This window comes from Pezoporus occidentalis, unplaced genomic scaffold, assembly GCF_034315485.1.
Source record: "Pezoporus occidentalis ecotype Australia unplaced genomic scaffold, CSIRO_AGI_Poc_V1 ctg42, whole genome shotgun sequence".
Taxonomy (NCBI): Eukaryota; Metazoa; Chordata; class Aves; order Psittaciformes; family Psittacidae; genus Pezoporus; species Pezoporus occidentalis.
Genome location: NW_026915747.1, coordinates 4,273,433 through 4,295,469, shown reverse-complemented (window position 1 = coordinate 4,295,469; position 22,037 = coordinate 4,273,433). Strand labels below are relative to the sequence as shown.

Here is a 22,037-nt window from a genome sequence, read left to right as displayed (position 1 = left end):
GAAATTGCTATTCTAAGGGAGTTGCCCACATTAATCACTTATGTCCAAACCCCAAAATCCTTTTACATTCATAGGTAATTGTACTAAGTAGAAAAGTTAATAAATGAAGTTCATGAAAATTATACTTAAGCAGATAATCAATATGAAATCCCATGTCCTGTATAGGAATTGAGCCAGTGATTTCAAATGCTCAAAATCTTAATTTAGCAGGGAAAGATGGCTCCGCAGATCTTGATCTGAAATCTGCCCTGCTGAAATATACAGTCAAGTTCCTATTGACTCAGTGAACACAAGAATGAATACTTAGGTTATCTACCAGATTGACAGCTCATTCAGTTTGAAAATAATCCATTCACATTATTTAAGACTACTTAGAAATTAACCAGAAGTTTATGGATATTTTTAATGTATTTATTTTAACACACTGTATCTTACTTTGTATGTTTCTTTTTTATCTCTAAACACAGACTTTTATGAGTTCAGGTTATCAAATTTTTTTTTATCCAAGTTTTTACAAGTGTATTTTTTATGCCTGAAAGCATTCTGTACACAAGAACATTCTTTAGACAAAGTATGCAAGCCCATATGACATGAGAAAAAAGCCAGGGAGTATACTCAGAGGTCTTTCTTCTCTTTGCCTGCTGCACTTCAGTGCCACTATCTCACATTACAGTGATAATGTATGAACAAATTCGTAATCTGACAGTCAGGTGTGTTTTGTGTTTTAAACATCCCTGAGCACTGGGAGCAATGGATAGCCTTGAAAAGGCCATTAGGTTCTTTTATTTCTCCTCAGTGATTAGTTAAAAAATGATAAAATCACTACCTCATGAAAAGGTACTAACCATTTGGAGGGGAAAGCATATAACTAATTTTTGTGATTTGCCACAAGTAGCTTCACAGATGCTTTTCAAGACATGCTATCTAATGACTGACAAATAATTAGTAAAAGTGATACTCTACTGCAAATAAACAGAAATGGTTTTCCTTGCATGTAAGGAAAATCAGTTGCCATGCATTGCCTAGACATAAAAAAAAAAACAAATATGAAGGATAGAAGAGACCAAATTTAATTAGGCTGCAGGATTATTAACTATTTCATAGCTTCCAAGAGTAAGTGATGGGTAAAGGTCATGAATCCCACTTTAATTGTTCCCGCATTGTTAAGGACTGCTGGACACCAAGTGAAGGAGGGTGTTTACAGAACTGCTGCAGGCACACAGTAGTCAATAACCTGCATGTGCTCCCCAGAGCTTCCACATCCTCTAAACAGGATTGTCAGGACAGGAGGAGTTCGAAGGAGATATATCCACTTTAATTGCTAAGCTAAATACAATTTTTCTCTCCTATCAGATGGATGGATGTGTTTTTTGAGAGGTGAGGGCTTGGTGAAAGTCAGCAATCATTTTCTGCAATAAAGGCTAACTCATAAAACACTTAAAGTTGCAAACTCTTAAGCAAGTATATTGTACTAAGTGGTACAGATTTTTAAAGGTGAGGAGGGTGAGGAATCAGTATTATATTCTGCTATTTATGCTGTAGTTTGAGCACCCATAGGATTTTCATAAATTTCTTCCACAGCATAACATTTTACCTTTACTCTTCACAGACATGTGAATGTAAAATAGTTTATCATATAAATCACAGAGGGAAAAAATTAGTCGGGTCTGAATGTGTTTCCATACATATAAAGGTGTGAGGAACATTACAGATTTATCAGGTTTACACCTGTCAAACCTGGAAGGAAATAGACAAGAATCTCTGTGCTTTGCATAACTAACAAACCCAACAAATTGGATTATGTGCTTTTTCTTTTTGAAGTTTCCCTTCATCTTCTCTTTCTAGAATTCTCAAACATCTAAACCAAGTTTGTAAAGGTGACAAGAACTTCTAAACTTAAATTACATTACACTGCCTTAAATAAATGTTACTCTATAGACAAAAAAAACACATATGCATATTGTCTAAGCCATACATATGGTCAGCTCCTACGGAGATAATATCACACGTTTGCAAGACATGGTTACAAATTTTCTTCTGACTTGCATATCAAGTAATAAAGTTACATTTATAGTTTGACTCTCAGATCTATGAGGCATGTTTCTACACACGCTGGTGACTTGAAAGAATATAACAATTTGTATCTCACAATAGAAATATTCTAATGCTTAATGATCACTTCTATTTCTCATCCTACAGTTTTTCCTCTGGAAAAATTGCTCAGGCTGTGTCTTTATCAAAAAGAATAAGATATTCCCAACTCTGAAACCCACCGAGGAACAGATCTCCAGGAAGATGTGCCATGGGGCTTTCCAGCAGGTTTTCCAATCTAGCTGTGGAGAAATGCAAGATTGTGGGGAATTTCAGCAAGATGTCAAGAGTTTCCCTGACAAATGAAGAAAATACATAGACACATGTACTGATGTTGTCATCTTGGACTAGAGAAGAGCTAGAAGAGGTGTAACAGTAGCCCAGGATAAGTGTCAGCTGTTCCTGGCTCCATTTGAAATCTCTTTGGGGAGAGACTTCTCTTAAGTGAACCACAGGACTGATCCTTTAAGATCCTGTACAGGTGAAAGAGTTGTTATAGCTACTCTTGCACTTCCTGAGCAAAAGTGACAAACTGAACTGTTGCAGGAGGTATTGCCTTCATAATTTATGATCATTTTCCCCTTTGTTTCTATGCTTCAGGAATAATTGTGTATCCTGCTCAGGATGGTGGAACCTAGGTATGACAGAAAAAGATAACAAGCATAGCAGTATGAAGCTGAGATATGGATTACGTGGACAAGGGTGAGGCTGGGGATATTAGGTGGGGGTGAGGGGGAGGAGAAGATGAAGCAGCAACATTGTCAGTTCTCTAGGTATGAGCTGAGAATCAAGAAATTTCAGGGAACTTAATCAAGAGAAATTAGGCTTTTACAACAATAAATTAAATTGTATCTTCATTAATAACAACAGGATACAGTAAGCAAATAAAGATTAATATAGCTAAGATAATGAATTCGTACATGGGCAATAATATCACCTGTGGCATCCAAACAACTATCTTGAACAGACAAAACTTAAATTGCTCATCTCACCAGCAGATGAGATCTAGGTGATAGATGCTGCTAGGTGACAAATGTTGCATAACTCATCTAAGTTTTAGAAACCATATTTTTAATGAAAGCACATGTAGAAGTAACTTCTGCACACATATAAATCCATGACAACAGGAAAACTTCAGAGCAGAGTTCCTATTTATTATTCTCTTAAGAATATAACAAATTCTAAATAATGGAAATGGATATATCTGTTTGCAATTTATGAATTGGAGGGGGTGCGGGGGGTGCGGGGGAGAAATGGTGAGGAATTATCTATTTATTTGACTGTCCCATTAATGGAAATTACCAGTTCACCTAACATTTTTCTAAGCAATCCTTCCTGCTGTCTTATAAATCTTAATTTCCATTTAGCATTACTGAAACCAATTTTTGTTAAGGTGCAGCCTACATTACCTCTCAAGATTATTTCTATAGCTTCAAGAAACCATTCCATATATCTAGTCAAAATCTTGATTTATACTACTTGAAGACAAAGGTTGAAGTCAAGAACCTTGTACACAACAGCTAGTTAGAGCTTCAAATGGGAACAGTGATGTGGGGGTGAAGGGTTTAGGAGAGATTTTCGGCACTGACAGTTTTGGAAGACAGGAGTGGAGCTCCATACTTTAAAGGAATAGAGATATTTTGCATGGGGGTGCAGTGTGCATGGGAATAGGATCCTACTTTTGACAGAATAATCATCGTAAAGTCAGGTTCCAAGCTTAGAAAAATAGTACAGTTAGAGACAAAAAATCAGGAACACATAACTAGAGGTCCATGTAAGAAATTAACTCCTTCAAGATGTTGTCTCCTAATCTCTAATTGATATTTTTTGTTGGGGTTTGTTTTTTTTTTTGGAGGGGGGAGGAGTTTGTTTGTTTGTGTTGTTGTTGTTTTTTCTTCTCAATTTCCTTTATTATATTTTTTAATTTGTTTTGCCTAAGACTGATTGGAACACAACTGTCCAGCTAACTTTTCATTTTCAGTTCTTCAAATACTGGCTGAGTGTAAGGCTTCTTCCATTTTCTGGGGGGTACTAATTCTCAAAAGCTTATGAAAATCAAAGTTAAACTCTCAGAAAACTTCCACCTTCTCTCTCCGAAAACTCCTAGGTGGAAATCATGGAAGGGTTCATGCATTGCTTTGGGGAACAGCAGTATGAACAGTTGCCTTAGCAGTGACAAAGTCCTGCTGTCAAAGGTCCAGAAATCTTCTAATCATGGATTTGTCACCAGCAAGGAAAGATCCTTTCCAAGAACATGCATTCCTCCCTCCTTTCCACATTCCCATCCACTCTTCTATCACCCTGTCCTTTCTCACTCATGCTGGGTAATAAATCAGCTTTTTTATGGACTGTGCTCCAAATAAGAGGAGAAATATTTCTGGTGTAACAGTGGGAGGACAAGTAAGATGGAGAGGGGAAGAAAAAATTACAAGAAAATATACTGTGAAAATGGTAACAGGCAAAATGGTTACTCATAAACAGCTTTTATTCTATTTGCTTCCCTTTAGCTGCTGTTGTTATATATGCTTGTGCACCATTACTGCTTAAAGACGGTGTATCTGTGCAACTTGGAGTTTTATTCCAAATTTCTGTTTTAGGAAGTCTGGATCTTGGATATATAGTAACATTTTTTCAATTCACAGTTGCAATTCACAATTTTTACTCACTGCTAAATTATTTATCCCCATTACTTGGCTCACAGAATCGTTTTACTTAGACTGTACATGGAAGCAAATGCAATCAAACATACATATTGTATTGAGATTGATCTTTTTGTGCGTGCCAATCACAATTACAACTAATTCACAACAATCTGTAAGCAGGGTCCCACTACCCTTCAGCTGAGGCATGATAGTCCTCTATTTATCAGAAGTGGTTAGAACTTCCTATCTTAGCAGCAACAGTTTTGTGGGGGTTTTTTTCATCTATATAACTGCAAGCCATTTCAGCAGGCTCAGCAGGAAGCATATGTTGCTCCTGTTGAAGCCTTCACGATTATTCAGCTGTTTGCCTCACACATTATACAGTTTTCTCTCTCTGAACAAATAACGCAGTGGAGATCATCATCTTGTTACTCAAACTTGAGGAGATGATATATACTTTTATGGTGGGGGAGTTTTCTAATAGCCACATGGTAACTATAATGCTTGTTTTGTGCATGAGTTAGTTTAGAGAGACCATTACAAAACCTGTGGCTCCTCTGTAATAGTATGGTGTCAGTTTAGAAAGCAATTCAGAGAAAAAGTTGAGGGTTATATCAATTTTCTCAGCCATTCCAAACAGAAAATTGAGAATGTTGAAGCAATGATACTGAAATGAAGCACTTTGACTGTCTACTGTTCTTCAGCAACTGACAGATGTTTTTTCTGTGGTTTAATGAACTGGTACTTCACGTAATTTTTCTGGGGTTATGCCTCTTTATGCCACATCACAAAAAATAAAAAAACAAACAAAAAAAAGAAACAGCAAAACTAATCAGTGAAAGTCTGAGGAAGAAGCAGTTTTTCAATCCCTGCAATAATGTGGGGGTTTTAAAATACTAGAATTGGGCTGGAACCTCACAGTTTCAGAACACTTTTCAAACAGAAAATAGCAAAAAGAACATTTCACGTAAGCAAAATAATTTTCACTTTAATCAACATCAATGAGAAACTATCTTTTATGTTTGCCTAAATGGTTCTTAAATGAAATACCTTAAAAAATCTATCCCTGCCCACAAACATTTTTCTATGGAAATACCATAACATTTTTTCTGACCTTCACAGTAAACCAGAAATTTGCTTCAGCAAAACACTTTTAACAAATGCACAATAGTACGTATCAAAGTGGAATTAACCATTATTCTAGTCATACTGGGGGGTTTTGTTCCTGCTACCATATGTGCCATTTAATAGAGTGTTTTAGAAAAACAAACTGAAATTACATTGTTCATGGAAGATTCTTTTTTCTTTCATTTCTATGCTTTGAGAGAACCTAACAACAGTTTGAATGCAGCTATCAGAGTGAAAAACTTTCCCTTTTCTACTTAATGCCTTCACATCCTTTAATTATAGCTGCTTGAAACAGTGTATGGATTTGAAGAACACATACATTCAGACCTCTCAAACATTTAAAACCTGAGCCTAATACATCTAACAGCAGCAGTACCATGTAAAATACCATCTTGCTGAGCCAAGATTTGCTGTGATTAATATGTTAGGCTGAAAGTAATGTCTGCATGGTCTAGTGAAAGGTGTCCCTGCTCATGGCAGGGGGATGGAACTAGATGATCTTAAGGTCCCTTCCAACCCAAACCATTCTGCGATTCTGTGATTCAAATAATGAGAAGACACAGCTGGATGTAGTTTCTGGCAACCACACTAGGAACTGCACCATGCATTTAAAAGAAAAGGTGTACCAAAAATACAGTGGGATAAGCAATATTTCTTTCAGTCTCAGTATAACATTCTTAAAAGTTATATGTCCTGCTTATCAACAGATTGCAGCTTTGAAACTGCAGGCAGAGCACTACCAATGTTCCTGCCAGAAGATTCTTGTCCTCTAAAAATGGTGCTCTGGCAGACGTGTTCATCTATACTGGTACTCTTTCTGGCTGCAATACATCTGACAACCTGAAAGCACATACCCACTCCAGAAATATCTGCAGAAAAAAGGAAGACACTGCAGAAGTTTAAATAAAAGAGAGACTATTGCATTACTAATCAAAGATCCACAGCAATTAAAACCTATCGTGATGTCAGATTTATCATTAGATTTTCTCCAGGTTTTATGACAGAGGCAAATCACTGTGAGATTTTTTGCAAAGCTCTCTTTACAAATAAGTCCATGCATTTTTCAGGTTTCTTAAATATTTATATAGTCATTTAAATATCACTCAAGTCTTACCTTTGCTTCTTCTGTTTTTGTTTTAGAAAAACACCGAAGTCAGAGATTCACATCTCAGTTTTTCTTGAGTCTTAATTTTGAACCATATATCCTTTACAAATGTTAGTGATATACTGTATCATTCCTCTATATTTCTAGTTTTAGTGTGCATTAAAGAAATGAGTTGATTTGACTCTATCTTACTATTTTTCAAGGCTGGGTTAGACAGAGCCTTTGGTGACATGGTTTAGTGGGAGGAATCCCTGCCCATGGCAGGGGGGTTGGAACTAGATGATCTTAAGGTCCTTTCCAACCCTAACGATTCTATGATTCTATGATTACTACGGTATTGCACTTTTTAAATCCTCTATTTAAACCAAATTATATCTCTTCTGCTTTACTTATAAAAATAAAAATATAATGCAAAATAAGTTCAATTTATATATTTGTCACATGTAAGACTTTATTTCACGTATATCAGCATATAGTAACAAAATTCAGTTTTAAATGTAAATCCATGAGTTTTACCATTAGTTGCCATGCTCTAAATTCTACAAAAATAAAGAATTTCAGCCTCAAAAGTTGTCAGTTTGATTTGTGAATGAGAAGTATTATTTTATTGATTTTTGACCAAATCAAAACGATGAAGTTAAAAAATGGTTTAGTTATTTTATAAAAAGAGGTGGCTTTGTCATAATGCAACCATGTCAAAAGTTTTATTTGAGATTTCTGAACACAGTAACATGATGATAAAGGAGAAAATTTTAACTCTCTAATCTAGATCAACCTTTTTTGCCTCTACCTAGAATTTCTGTAACCATAAATAATAATGTTTTTATTAGTGACAACAGATAAAAGAATGCAATAACATGGAAGCATTTGCCAGTCTCCATCCTACTTCAATTTCTACGGCTTATGAAAATTTGCCACAACTATGATCTGTTAATTTCATAACTGGGATCCAAGACATGCCAAGCAATTCAGTCCTGCAGCCCAGTATCTTAGCACAGTCCTTTAGGGATGTATAACTGGCAAGAACACAAAATTTTGGGGAACACCCACATTACTTTATCTCCCAGAATAGTGTCAGTATACAGGTGTTTTGCTAAATTTCTCAAGCTTAAAACAAATTTTTAAAAAAGGCATCTTTTCAGATCTTGAAACCTACATTTTCTAACACAGATGACCCATGGGAATTTCTAAGTGTGAGAAGAAATTGCTACTGTAGTACTCCAGGCGCACAGGTGGAAATAACTGATACCACTCTAAAACCCCACAGGCTGCAAGCACTTCTAATGCAGTCTTCAGTGTATAACTCCAAAGCCTATAGCAATGGTTATCAGCAAGAGAAAAGATTCAGTCCAAGTATCTGAATTTATTCATCGTCTGTTAACATTTAATCTCAGAGGACCTTCAGCGCGTAGCAACAGTATGTATAAAAATTGTTTCCTCTATTTATTGACCATGAGATATTTTAAGTTTAAGCTTCAGACTAGAGACTTCTGTCCTCCAGAGTATTGTTTTTAGTTACCAACTTGATGGAGATCCTGCTGAAGAAAGGCCTTTCTTGAAATTGGAAAGCATTTGCTGGAAGTATAAACAGACATAGAAGTATTTAAGCACACCAATTTCTTATGCTTTTGTGGCCGCTATTTGGTATGAGTCTATTTGGATACAAAAGAGTTAAGTTAACAGCAGGACTTCACAAAAAATATTGCAGCATCTGAACTAGTCATAAGAATGATTACTGAGCAGATGTTTAAGAATGTTCCCTTAGTTTGATGAGAAGCTTTGCAAAAGCAGATTAATTTAGGCTTTGAAGAGTTAATATTCAGTTATTTATGAAAGAAAAGACAGGTTGAGATGTTACTATGCCCTTTTCATCACCTACAGATACTTGTTACTAATCCTTTTGTAGGCATTTAAGACCCCTTCAGCTGAACTGCTGGAAGGAGCTTTGACTCAGAGAGGGCGGACCAGAAGCAGTGGCACCAGCCCTGGACAATTACCCACTTCTGGTGATACATGTGGGTGCTAGGGATATAGGTAGTAGTAGCCTGGGGAACATAAAGAAGGGCTACAGAGCCCTGGGAGAGGTGGTTAGGGGCTCTGGCGCTCAGATAGTCTTTTCATCAATTCTCCAGGATACAGGGGAGGACCTAAAAAAACCTAGGAGGATTGGCCAGGTTAAGAAATGGTTAAAAGGGTGGTGTCATAGTCAGGGGTTTCGGTGTCTTGAACACAGGACCCAAGTTTGTAGTCCAGGTATAATGGGGGCTGGTGGAGCTGGTCTGATAAAGGAAAGAGCAGTTTTGGTAGGAGGCTTGCCAGACTGGTCAAGGAGGCTTTAAACTAGACGTGTTGGGGGAGGCAGGCATCATTCCATCCCAACACACCCAGTCAGTTGCCAGCACCTATAATAAATGCTCGGAGCAATGTATTGATATTCCAGCCGCTCCAGCCAATGAGCCAGCTTCATTTGGAGCTCGGCTCAGATGCCTCTATACAAATGCCCGTAGCATGAGGAACAAACAAGAGGAATTAGAGACGTGGTCATGTCTACGGGGGTATGATATAATAGGCATCTCAGAAACATGGTGGGATAGCTCCTATGACTGGAGTGTTGGAATGGAAGGTTACAGGCTCTTTAGAAAAGAGAGGCCTGGCAGGCGGGGAGGGGGAGTTGCCCTTTATGTTAGGGATAGGCTGGAGAGTATGGAACTCTGTCTGGGAACAGGTGAGCAGTCCACAGAGAGTTTGTGGGTCAGGGTTAAAGGGAAAACAGCTATGGGAAACATTACTGTGGGGATCTGTTACAGGCTGCCTGATCAAGAAGAACCTCCAGATGAAGCACTCTATAGACAGATAGGAACAGCCTCACACTCACAAGCCCTTGTTCTCATGGGTGACTTCAACCACTCTGACATCTGTTGGAAGGACGGTATGGCCCGGCACAAGCAATCCAGGAGGTTCCTCGACTGTGCGGAAGACAACTTCCTTCTGCAAGTAATAGAGGAGCCGACAAGGAGTGGTGCCATGCTTGACCTCGTGCTCACCAACAGGGAAGGGCTTGTTGGAAATGTGACTCTCCAGGGCAGCTTTGGATGCAGCGATCATGAGATGGTCGAATTTGAGATCCTCAGGACAGTGAGAAGAGCGTGCAGCAAGCTCACTGCACTGGACTTCAAAAGAGCAGACTTTGACCTCTTCAGGAACCTGCTTAGGAAGGTTCCATGGGATATAGCCCTAGAGGGCCCAAGACTCTTGGTTGATATTCAAGGATCACCTGCTACAAGCTCAGGAGTGTTGCATCCCAACTAGAAGGAAGTGCAGCAGGAGGGCCAGGAGACCTCCTTGGATGGATAAGGAGCTGCTGAGGAAAATTCAAATGAAAAAGGAGGCTTATAATAAGGTGGAAGCAAGGACAGGCAGCCTGGGAAGAGGACAGAGATGTTGTCTGGGAAGCTAGGGACAAGGATAGGAAAGCTAAGGGCCAGTTAGAATTAAACTTGGCTAGGGATATTAAGGATAACAGGAAGGGATTCTACAGGTACACAGCAAATAAAAAACAGACAAGGGAGAACGTAGGCCCCCTCAGGAAGCTCTCAGGAAAACTGGCTACACAGGATTTGGAGAAGGCTGAGGTTCTGAATGACTTCTTTGCCTCGGTCTTCACTGGCAAAGGCTCTGACCACACCACCCAAGTCTTGGAAGGCAGACGCAGGGACTGTGAGAATGAAGACCTTGGGCCCACTGTAGGAGAGGATCTGGCTCGAGACCATCTTAAAAATCTGAATGTGCACAAGTCCATGGGTCCTGATGAGATCCATCTGTGGGTCCTGAAGGAGCTGGCGAATGAAGTTGCGAAGCCCCTGGCCATCATATTTGAAAAATCATGGCAGTCAGGTGAAGTTCCCGATGACTGGGAAAAGGGAAATATAACCCCCATTTTCAAGAAGGGGAAAATGGATGACCCAGGGAATTACAGACCAGTCAGTCTCACCTCTGTGCCTGGCAAAGTCTTGGAGCAGGTTCTCCTGGATGGCATGCTAAGGCACATGAAAAATAACAAGGTGGTTGGTGACAGCCAGCATGGCTTCACTAAGGGGAAATCCTGCCTGACCAATTTGGTGGCCTTCTATGATGGGGCTACAGAACTGATAGACGGGGTAGAGCAGTTGATGTCATCCACCAGGAATTGTGTTAAGCATCTGACACTGTCCCACACAACATCTTTGTCTCTAAATTGGAGAGACGTCAATGTGATGGATGGACCTCTCGGTGGATAAAGAACTGGCTGGATGGCCACACACAAAGAGTTGTGGTCAATGGCTCAATGTCCAGCTGGAGACCAGTAACGAGTGGTGTCCCTCAGGGATCGGTTTTGGGACCGGTCTTGTTTAACATCTTTGTCGCTGACATGGACAGTGGGATTGAGTGCACCCTCAGCAAGTTTGCTGATGACACCAAGCAGTGTGGTTCGGTTGATATGCTGGAGGGAAGGAATGCCATCCAGAGGGACCTTGACATGCCTGTGAGGTGGGCTGATGCCAACCTCATGAGGTTTAACCATGCCAAGTGCAATAACTGGGTCGGAGCAATCCCAGGCACAGCTACAGGTTGGGCAGAGAAGAGATTTAGAGCAGCCCTGCGGAGAAGGTTTCCCAGGGAGGTTGTGAATGCTCCATCCCTGGCAGTGTTCAAGGCCAGGTTGGATGAGGCCTTGGGTGATATGGTTTAGTGTGAGGTGTCCCTGCCCATGGCAGAGGGGTTGGAACTAGATGATCTTAAGGTCCTTTCCAACCCTAACTATTCTATGATTCTATGTGGGAGCCCCTTGTCTGAGAGCTGGGCTGAATTACCTTCTCCTGCATCAAATGAGGACCATGTGTGATGGATGCTTGTTCTGCCTTGGCTTGAAGTCTAAGGGACGGCAACATCCCATCAGGGATATTTCTGCAATAAATAATTTAAAACTCATTTATGCAGAGAATTTAAATACAGATTTGGAATGTACTGTGAAGTCCCACTCAGACTAAGTGTTTTGATGTCATGATTTTACATCAAGTATTGAATAATTCTGGTTGCTCCTGAGAGGGAGCTTTCATCAACTTGTGGTATTTCTTTGCTGTTAGACGCTTAGTCAGGATGAATCTCATGCAGCTTTAATTGTCTAATAGTTAATTGTGTAACCAAAGAGAACACTCACCCACTCTGGAAATCAGCATTTAAGAAAATGGGTTAAAGTGCCCTCCTGAACTGCCTTTCTTGTTTGACTAACTTAGACTACATAAGGTAACTCATAGAGAACTAGCATTTTGTAAGACAAATCCCAACTAAGAAAAAGGATGAGTCTTCTGCTAATCTTGAGTTTAAACAGAATTCAGTGAACAAATACCCCTTTTGTCGAGCCCTAGATAAACACTGTGGTGCATTTCCACTGGAGAATGGTTTCTCCTTCACTATTTAGCTCCTGTCCTCACTTACTTCACTCACTTGCTCACTTGCAAGACCTGACATTCCTTCAGCCACCAGCCCACTCTCCCCACTCCTCCTGATTATTGTCAGCAGCCTGTATTATTGTCCTTTGCTTACTCTGTCATCATTCCAGTGCTCTTTAATCACATTTCCTGCAGGTCTGTGTAACAACTTTGGAGTCCTCAGATGTTGCCTATTGCTACTATAAAACAGTATCTCACATACTATCTACTGTTTAGGCAGCTGCTATGTGGATAAAGACTCACATCCAGCAGAACAAAAATTCAGTTGTTATGTTTTCTTACAGTTATTGCAAGGACTGACCATAGCTATGAAAATATATGTCATGTTTAGATTAATTCACATGTGTTGCATGTTACTGCTAAGGAGAAGATTATGCAAAAAGATTTCAAGACAAATGCAATGATAAACAATGTAAATAAAAATAAATGTAATAATAAACCTTTAAATAATTTCACTATGAATTACTACTGGGTCTGCACTCACAGCATCAAACTTTCAAGAAGAAATTTTTGGAGCTGGACAAGATAGAAGAACTCATGAGAGTACATCTGTGGAAACAGAGTGTTTTTTTCAGGAAGGAGTAATGGGAGGGCTATTTCAACTGTAACCAAAAAAGAAGGGAAAGGAAGAATGCTTTTCAAGGCAAAGGAGCAACTACCTATTTAAGCACATATAAGTTCCAATAGTAACTTTTAACAATATTAAAATCTGAAAAAAACTGCTATATTAACTTTTCCATTTGCCTTACCCAGTGTTTCTTCCTGCTGTGCCCCATTTTAATGATCCCATCACACTGCAAGAAGTAGGGCATGATGAGGAAAAGAAATAGCTGATTTCACTTAGTGTAACCAGTAGGAAAAAATGCTACTGTGACATAGAAAATTAAAAATGCTTCAATTTTTCACTTTCCTGTAAGACAAAAAACGCAACTTTTGATGGTCAGAATAGAAAACACGGGTTCAAGAGCTTTGAATTGGTAAAGGCTATAATTTTATGATGTATTACTGTCAAAGTAAACCCATGTGATTCCCTGGAGAAATACTACTTTGTTCTACAAGCTGCGTAGACAACAGATGAAACAAGATTTTCAAGGTGAAAATCTGTAATTTGCCCACTACTCTAATCAAAGGTGTTTATCAGGACCTGATAAGAATTGGAGCACCACAAATTAGAACTAAGCAGCTAGCTAATGGTCTGCTTGATGCTATGAACAGGACATGGACAATTGACTTCTGGAAGGGGATTTTAATCTGAAGAAGGAAGATGGTTTACCCAAAAACAGCACTCTTCCCTCAGCCCTGAATATAGCTAGTTCCTTAATCACAAACTAATTAGAACTGATTGGCTTCATTGGTAAACGAGGGACATTAAGGGGTTTTGCTCCTTCAGCAGGCTTGCTGCACATGATGCTCCACTGGCAGCACTCTTAGAGCTGCACGTATCCCATCCTTATCAGGCCAAAACTATGACAATCACAGTCTTCAAGAAAAGTTTCCTCATTGACAGTCCCTTTCAAATACAGAGAATCAATTTGTCCTGTCTGTTCCCTCTGCATGAATCAGGACAATTACCTGCAAAGAGGGGAGGGGAGATGTGGAAGAGACTTGTTTGGAGATGGTATTTTGGAGTTGGCAGGTAGAAGATATGCTGTCAGAGATTTTTCTGCAAATTTGAGAATTATCTTGGCTGAGATGTGCTAAATTAGATAGTGCTGAACAAGATACTCATGACTAAGCAACAAACAACACCCAGAAAAGGGTAAAGGTCCCTACAGTACAACATATGCATCTAATATTAAAAAACAGTCAAAACATCCTTAACTGCATAAACACCTGTAAATCTCAAAATTTTACTAAAATATGTGAAGTTCTATTATTTCACACACCTAAGAACAGAGCTGTCTTGAGGATTTGAGGGTCTTTTACCTCTGCCAAGGGCCATCTAGAATTCAGGGTACAAACAAATTTGATTACTTTTAGGGGATGAATCCAGCAAATATATCTGAGTACATCAAATTTACACTGAGGTTAGCCCAAACTATAGACGTTTGATACTCAGCTTTTCCTTAAAAGTCTTAGTGATTAAGCATTTTCTCAGGAATCAAATCTCTCCTTTAGATGCTAGTTCACTAGTAATAACAATACTATAAATATGCAAAGTACTGTTAAAGTACAGAGTTCCCTTGATAGGAGGTACCCACATTGTCATATTTTACATATCTATATCAGTAAAGCCCCTGGCATAAATTGTTATGAGCTCAGTGAGGTTTCAGACTTGCAATTCCCTGCACAATCTTATAACAGTATTCTGAGCCTGAAGTTTTCATCAGCTGTCGACGGCGAAGAGAAGCAAGACACGCCAACCCAATATGGGTGATAAGCAAGCTTCTGCTTTATTCGTGTCGCACATCGCTTATATCCTCGTGGTGTTAGCTACGCCTACTAGTCACAGCAGTGTTGGTTAGTTCTACACAGCTTCCTTTACATTCTCCTCCCACATCCGGTTTCCGGTTACATGTGAGGCCTACACTTTGTTTTGCTTGCACAAGGCCTCTAAGGATCCATGGCCTTGCTCTTGGAGCCATTCTGCAACAATCAGTGATTTCTACTGGCAATATGTACCCCCTCAAAAAGCAAATCTTTAATAGTTTGTACATATCACTGTAGCACTGAAACAGTGGGCACCTGCTTGGTTGTTCTCATGCACTCTGAAATCAAATGAAAAGGACAGTAATTTTTAGGTATTCTGATTCTTGCACTGAAAGAAAAGACCACCTGGGATATTCATTATATTACTATAAGCCTATTATAGTAATCTAAGGCTGGTCAAAAGTAATTTTTCACCTGTTCTTGAACAAAATTGAAATGCTCCCATTATAGATACAGTTTTGGAGAAATCAAAACTCCTCTGCTGAATGCCACAATCTTGTGCAGTTCATATTCCATTTTACCAAGTGTAGTTTGATCTTGTTTTACCAAGGCTGTTTCATTTTTCTTTGCTCTTATATCTTGTTATAGATATCCTTTAACATACAGACTAATGGGAAAAGCCTTAAAATCATTTAAATGTTTTACCAGTACATTAGATGTGTAAATGTTTTGAGACCCTCTGTATAAGAAACATATCAATAAACTGCAGTAAGTTCAGTTAAAGGCCACCAACACATTCAGAGGGCTGGAACATATTAAAGAGTCATAGATCCATAGAATCATAGAATCGTTAGGGTTGGAAAGGACCTTAAGATCATCTAGTTCCAAGCCCCCTTCTATGGGCAGGGACACCTCACACTAGACCATGTCACCCAAGGCTCTGTCCAGCCTGGCCTTGAACACTGCCAGGGATGGAGCATGCCCTGTGAGGAAAAGCTGAGGGAAATGTGCTTATTCAGTCTTGAGAAGAAATGGCTTTGGGGTCAAGTCCCACAAATGGCAAACTCCACTGCCTACAGCAAGATGAGCCAGGCTCTTTATAATGGCGTATGATGTAAGGACGGGACATAATTGACATAATTTGAAACAACAGGTTTTGAAGTGAAGAAAGTTTTTTCCAATGATGATGCTCAGCAGCAGAACAGGCTTCTCAGAGGAGATATGCTGTTTCTCTCCACCCCTGGAGTTTTTCAGAACCTGGATGGATACACCGAGATGCAACCTCAAATTGACCCTGTTTTGAGCAGTAGGTTGCACTAGAGACCTGAGTTCCCTTCCAAACTGAAATATCCCATGATATCATTTTGGTGAAGTGGCATCTCGTCCAAAACTACTGAACAATCTCAAGTGCTTATGTACATAATCATGTGTACAGGTGCATGTGATCATGCAGGTGACCTTGTTGGAATCCACAACAGTCTAGATTGATCTTGTGCAGGAGGCAGCTCTGGGGACATCCCAGGTGAAGAACTGCCCCACTCTTGCCTTGTCCCCAGACCCAAAACTCAGGTTTCGATAACAAGAGTTATGACAATGGGGCCTTCTGTTGATTTCTCTCTCAGTCCTTAGATAAGTAAGAACAGCCAAGGCAAACATTAAAAACAGGTGAATTTGCATGAAAAATATTACTATCATGCAAGATACCCACATCTTTAAGCTCATGTTAAAAGATAGCAGTCCAATATTTTTAGTGTCGCCATTGGATTGGCTGCTTTTTATTGCAACTATTATATTACTTAAAGTGAAAAATAAGACTTTTTCACTCATTTTCAAGAGGCTGAAGTTCTGTGACAGTGGGAAAAATAAAATAACTTTACTGATGGAAAGTGGCAGTGAGAACCTTTGTCTCTTTTAAAATATGTTTCAAACATTTCAATCAGTGGCGGGCTATGAACTCAGTGGATATCAAAGTTTTAAGAAACAGAATAAGAAACCAAGATGTACTTTGGTAAGATCATTTTTAAGCTAGCCTAATGATCTGCAAGTGATCTGTTTCATGACTGAGAACACTGGGAGCTCTTGGCACTGACTTCTTCTGCTTGCCTAGGTCAGTCTAGTTCCAATGGAAGTCGAGTAAGGGTGATTTACAACCCCTCCAATTTTCTCACAAAATCTGGTGTAATGTGAGAAAGCCAGAGGGGTAAGTACAAGAATTTTATTCTTTTTAAGACAAATTGCACTATTTTCTGTTACAGTAGACTGATTGCTTCCTTACAGTAGACTGATTCTGATATCCTTCATTTTAGTATAATCAAAAAAGAGCACTGAAGGGGTAGAAATTTGAACTCATCTTAGATCATGTAGCTCAGGGAAGCTGTGGTCAGCCTTTTATTTTAACATTCTCCAGTCCCATGAGTACATTCACTTGGTTACACTAACTTAATTAGTACTATATAATATCTGATACATAATTCACAAGATTACCATCATTATAAACAATGTAAACAATATTTTGTCAATTATGTTTCCCAAAAGTAACATTAAAACATAAAATAGATCTGATAACATTCAGAAAGAGCAAAAGAAAGGGATGGGAGTGAAACACAGTAACACAGTAATTACGATTCAGGATGGAGGATAACAAAAGACTTTTTTTCTAGCTGTAATCAGCGTGTAATTATGGGCCCACAAACAAGACAACACATAAAGAAACAGCTAGAAACTAGTGCCTTGCTCTATGCTATATATTTGTGGTGTCTTCAGACTTTTTATCGCCATTGACACTATGGACAATTGGAAATCTGCATTTTTTTGGCTGCAGCTCTCTTCATCAGTAGTATCATTCAGAAGTACATGTTAATGCTGTGGAGAGGTTAATTTACAAAAAAAGCCACACCACCATGGATAATGACAAATACAAATGTACACTTATTTATTTACGTATTTTAAAAAAGACAAGACATGGGGACAAAGTGATTCCATTTTTTTTGCATATGAAGTAATTCTATAGCAAACAAAAAGTAAAATATTTTTTCTCCAAATTAAATAATAAACATGTATCACAGCTTCTTAACAAGGCATCCATTTATCTTCTTTTGTGCTTTTTATCTCTTAATGTCTTGACTTCAAAAAAACCTTGTCAAACAAAGAGGGGCAGGAATTTTATCAACAGTTCCCTCAGATTAAAAATAATAATAATAAATCAGAATACTATTTTCTCCATTGATTACTACATATTACTTGGTTAGGATGCTGAAGGAAAACAAGGGAAATCTTAGTGAAATCCAAGTGATGCCAATCCATACTGATTGGTGGAAGATGTGGCCAATAACAGTTGTGGAGAGATGTGATAGAAGAAAGATTATATGCTTCTTTTTGTGGATAAACCTATTGCCCTTATTATTTATCACAATTATTCAATGTAAAAACAGAAGCAAACAAAATGTATTCTACATAAAGAGCATTAAAACTGGATATTTTGATTATTGTTTAAACAGTTGGCTTTATTACACATTTTTCCACCACTGCAAAGAATCCTGTTCTTAGAAATGCAAAGATGCAAAGGTACAAAGATACAAATGGAACTATCATCTGCAAAAGACTGATTCTTTCTCAAAAATGATCTCAAAAGGTGAAAATTAACTGTACATGATACACATGCACACTGCGTGAATCATATATACTTAATTGTTTACTTTTTACTCTTTTTCTTGTCTTGGAGGAATTTACATTTTATGAAAGCTTCAGAATCTGTGACCCATAGCTTTACCATGTATTTTGGGGGTAGGAATTATTTTATAAAACAACTTATTCCTTAATAAATCTCTCACAAATCAATGAAGCAGCTTTGCATAGGGAGTAACAGCAGAATCTGACCTGTATTTATTTTACATTATTTGTGATAGAACTTTCTGGAAATAATTATTGATATGTTATTTGCTTATAAGAAATGAAAATATAGCTAGTTGTGAGCAGAACCATGATAAGAACTGTCAGTGTGGAAGGGTTAGTTCATACTTAAAACACATGTCTGCAATGGCATGGAAAATGTATGTGAGGGTCAGGCTGTGTATAAAATACATAATTACCATTACAAAATAATAAGTAAATATTTCTGGCAGTGTAGCAAAGAATTGGTTTTCAGTTAATCAGTGTAATCTTGGAGACCAGTCATGATTCAATGCTTGCTACATTTGAAGAAAAATCTTTGAAAAACTGTGCTAGAACCTGTGACATGAGGGTGTGGAGAGCTAATTCAAGACAGCATAACCAAGAGAAACCAAATACTCTCACCAACTGTGTAATCTAAAATGATTTTTTTCTGCCCCAGGACAGATGAGTTATGCCACGGAAAGAGAAGTCAGAAAGAGAGACAGAAATCTTGTAGAGCTCTGAAATGCTGGGCTTGTTCTTAACACTGCCACCAAAAGACAAGAAGGATGGAAGCATCTTCTGCTATAACCACAATTGACTTCACCCATTTTTCAGTGGAAGCTATTGTTTCTTGCAACAGTAAGGTGATCTGTGAGCAACCGGCTTATCTCTCCAGGCACCTGTGTGGAGGAGAAACGACAAAGTCTCCAAACAACAGCTGATTGTGCCTAGGTCATATCTGGTCCTATCTTGCCCTTGATTCAGACAGTTTTCAAGTGGAAATTCACAAAATCATTTAAGGCAGCTAAATAGGAACAATGGGAGCACTGTGGTTTAAATGGCTGAAGAGGTCTTCTTTGAAACACAGACTTTAGGCATAAATGAGAGCTATGACAGAAAGATCTATGACATTTAATAGTCCTATCAGTCCTACCCACTCATGCTCCTATCAGTACATAACTGGTCTAGTGTACCCATTGGCATCACTTCTGCCTTCATAAGACTGAAATAAGACTAATTTTTTTTTTTTATCCAAGACAAGGTGGTCAATTACTAACTCAAAAGTCATTACATTTATTAGTAAATGGACCCAATGGTCCTTATGTCACCAGAATATCGATAGCTTTTAATTTCTAGACCACTCAGAATCTCCTTTGGCAGCATCACACACCCAATGAATAAAATGAATATCAAGATTCACCTTTTTTTTTGCTGTTTTTTTTTTTGTTTGTTCTTTTTTGTTTTGTTTTGTTTTAAAAACTCCACAGTTGATAGAGGTAGCAGAAACTACTCAATATTGAAGAAAGGGAATAAAATGAGAGCTGATGGCTTGTTTTGTTATTTGTTTTTGTTTTGTTTTGCTTTTTAATTCTAGCATCCCTGTTAGTAGAATTAAAGCATCTTACTATGTTATTTCTCTTTGTTCTAGACTTTGCTTAAAGACAAACTGTAGTCCAAGGAGCTTAACCTTTTACTCTTTTAAGTAAGATTTTGTTCTGATTTAAAACAACAGATTCATCCCAGAATGCAACCACAATAACAAAAGTTACTGTGGATATCATTATCACTGATAATAATAGAAATTGTAAATTTGTTGTGTATTGTCCCACGGATGCCATGAAAACAGCACATTAAGCAAAGTTACCATTTCTGCTATGAGGAGACACAAAGTCTTCAGGGAAGAGCTTCAGAACTTGCCTCTGCTCTACTGCTGTTTAAGTGCATTAAGTGCACAGGCAAGCACTGTTTTGATCTGAGCCCTTATAATTCATCAGAGCACAGATTCTCAAAAGAGAAAGTCTGTTTAGTCTATCTCGATAATCATAATGACAGTAGAAAGAAAAAATAGCCTGTGGCTCTATGTGAGTTAATTACCTACTTTTTTATTTTCCCTGGGACACTGTCTTGAAGTACTAATACATTAACCTTGCAGACTGTTCTCTTAGACCTTCTGCAAAGCATGAGATTACTACTAGTCTCAACTTGTTAGTGTCAAGTTCCTGGCTCTCCAGGGTTACTCAGGGTCACTTCTCATTGCCTGGAAGACTAATTTCCCTCTTAGGGACAGGGTACGTTTAAGTGTACAAACACTTGAATTAAGTGGTGGAACATATTTTGAATGGAGAAAATCTAAGTGAAACAAATCTACTGTTTGCCCTGATGAAACTGAAATAGTAACAGTGGACAAGATGTTTTTTTCACTAAAGTATTTATTTGTTCCTCTTCTCGGGCTATATCCAAAGTACCTATTTTAATGAAAAAGACTAGGACTTTCTAACTATATGTTTTGGTTTATCAATAATATAAATGTCATAAAGGTTCATTTATATATAAATACAATAGATTTATATTTACAAGGGGTGAATCCTCATGCACTGCAAGTTGCCTGTATCTATGACTTCCTTGCAACCCAGTATAAAACTATCCTTCTTGTAGGATAATGATTCAACAAGCTGTATCAAACGCAAATGCAGTAAATATTTAGCAGAATAGTTTAAGTACAATACAAAGATTAAAAACCAGCTTCTGCCACATCTTTTCATGTAAGCATTTCCTTTTTACTTTTCACTGACTTTTGACAATGGAAATGATTCAAAAAATTTACATTTCTTGGCATTTACAGTTCTTGGAATAAACACTACACTATTGAAAGAAATACTGATTCATTTCATTATTTAGAAGTGTTGCCATATAGCTTCTCTGCAAACAGCACATTGATTTTTTTATTTTTTCAGTTCTGAGGGATTTCTTAGGTTTGCATTTTAGTAGATATTTTCTGATAATTAAACTGTTAATTAAACAATTGTGATAAAACTCTGGTTAATTAAATTATAATTTTTTGTAAAAGAGCTATAATGTATTACTATTACAAAATGAGTATCTTTTCTGAGCAGGACACAGAGAATTTGCATTCAGCTTCATTTCAGATTCCTCAGCTTTTTCACTCTAAGTGCCTGTTTCTTGATACCAATGTGGAAATCACTGATAACTGATGAGCACGTGAGACAAAAGCTTTTAGATCGCTACACAGCCTACAGAATGCTGTCTTTCATCTGAAGCCATCATCTTTGTCAACCTGTCACAAAAAAATTTCTTAAGACATCTGACCTTAAGACTCAAAAGAAGAAAGTGATAAACTACCAAAAGATATGGACAGTGGTTTACAGTATACCCTGATAAAGACGTCTTTGTAAATTTTAGAGACACTGCTTCCAAGCTCTCACAGCACATATCTGTCGTAGAGTTTCTGGAAAATACAATAAAAATAGTATGACCTTTCAGTAAAATTTAAGTTTTTTAAGCTACCCAGTGAAATGTCTGGTTGTAAACAGCCACACA

At 38.0% G+C, this 22,037-nt stretch overlaps 1 protein-coding gene across 7 annotated transcripts in view; it reads right to left on the bottom strand.

The window, feature by feature from the left end:
- The window catches only part of LOC134171744 (metabotropic glutamate receptor 8), a 354,238-nt gene that overhangs the window by 126,731 nt on the left and 205,470 nt on the right, over nt 1–22,037 (bottom strand). The gene's annotated exons all lie outside the window — the stretch shown is intronic.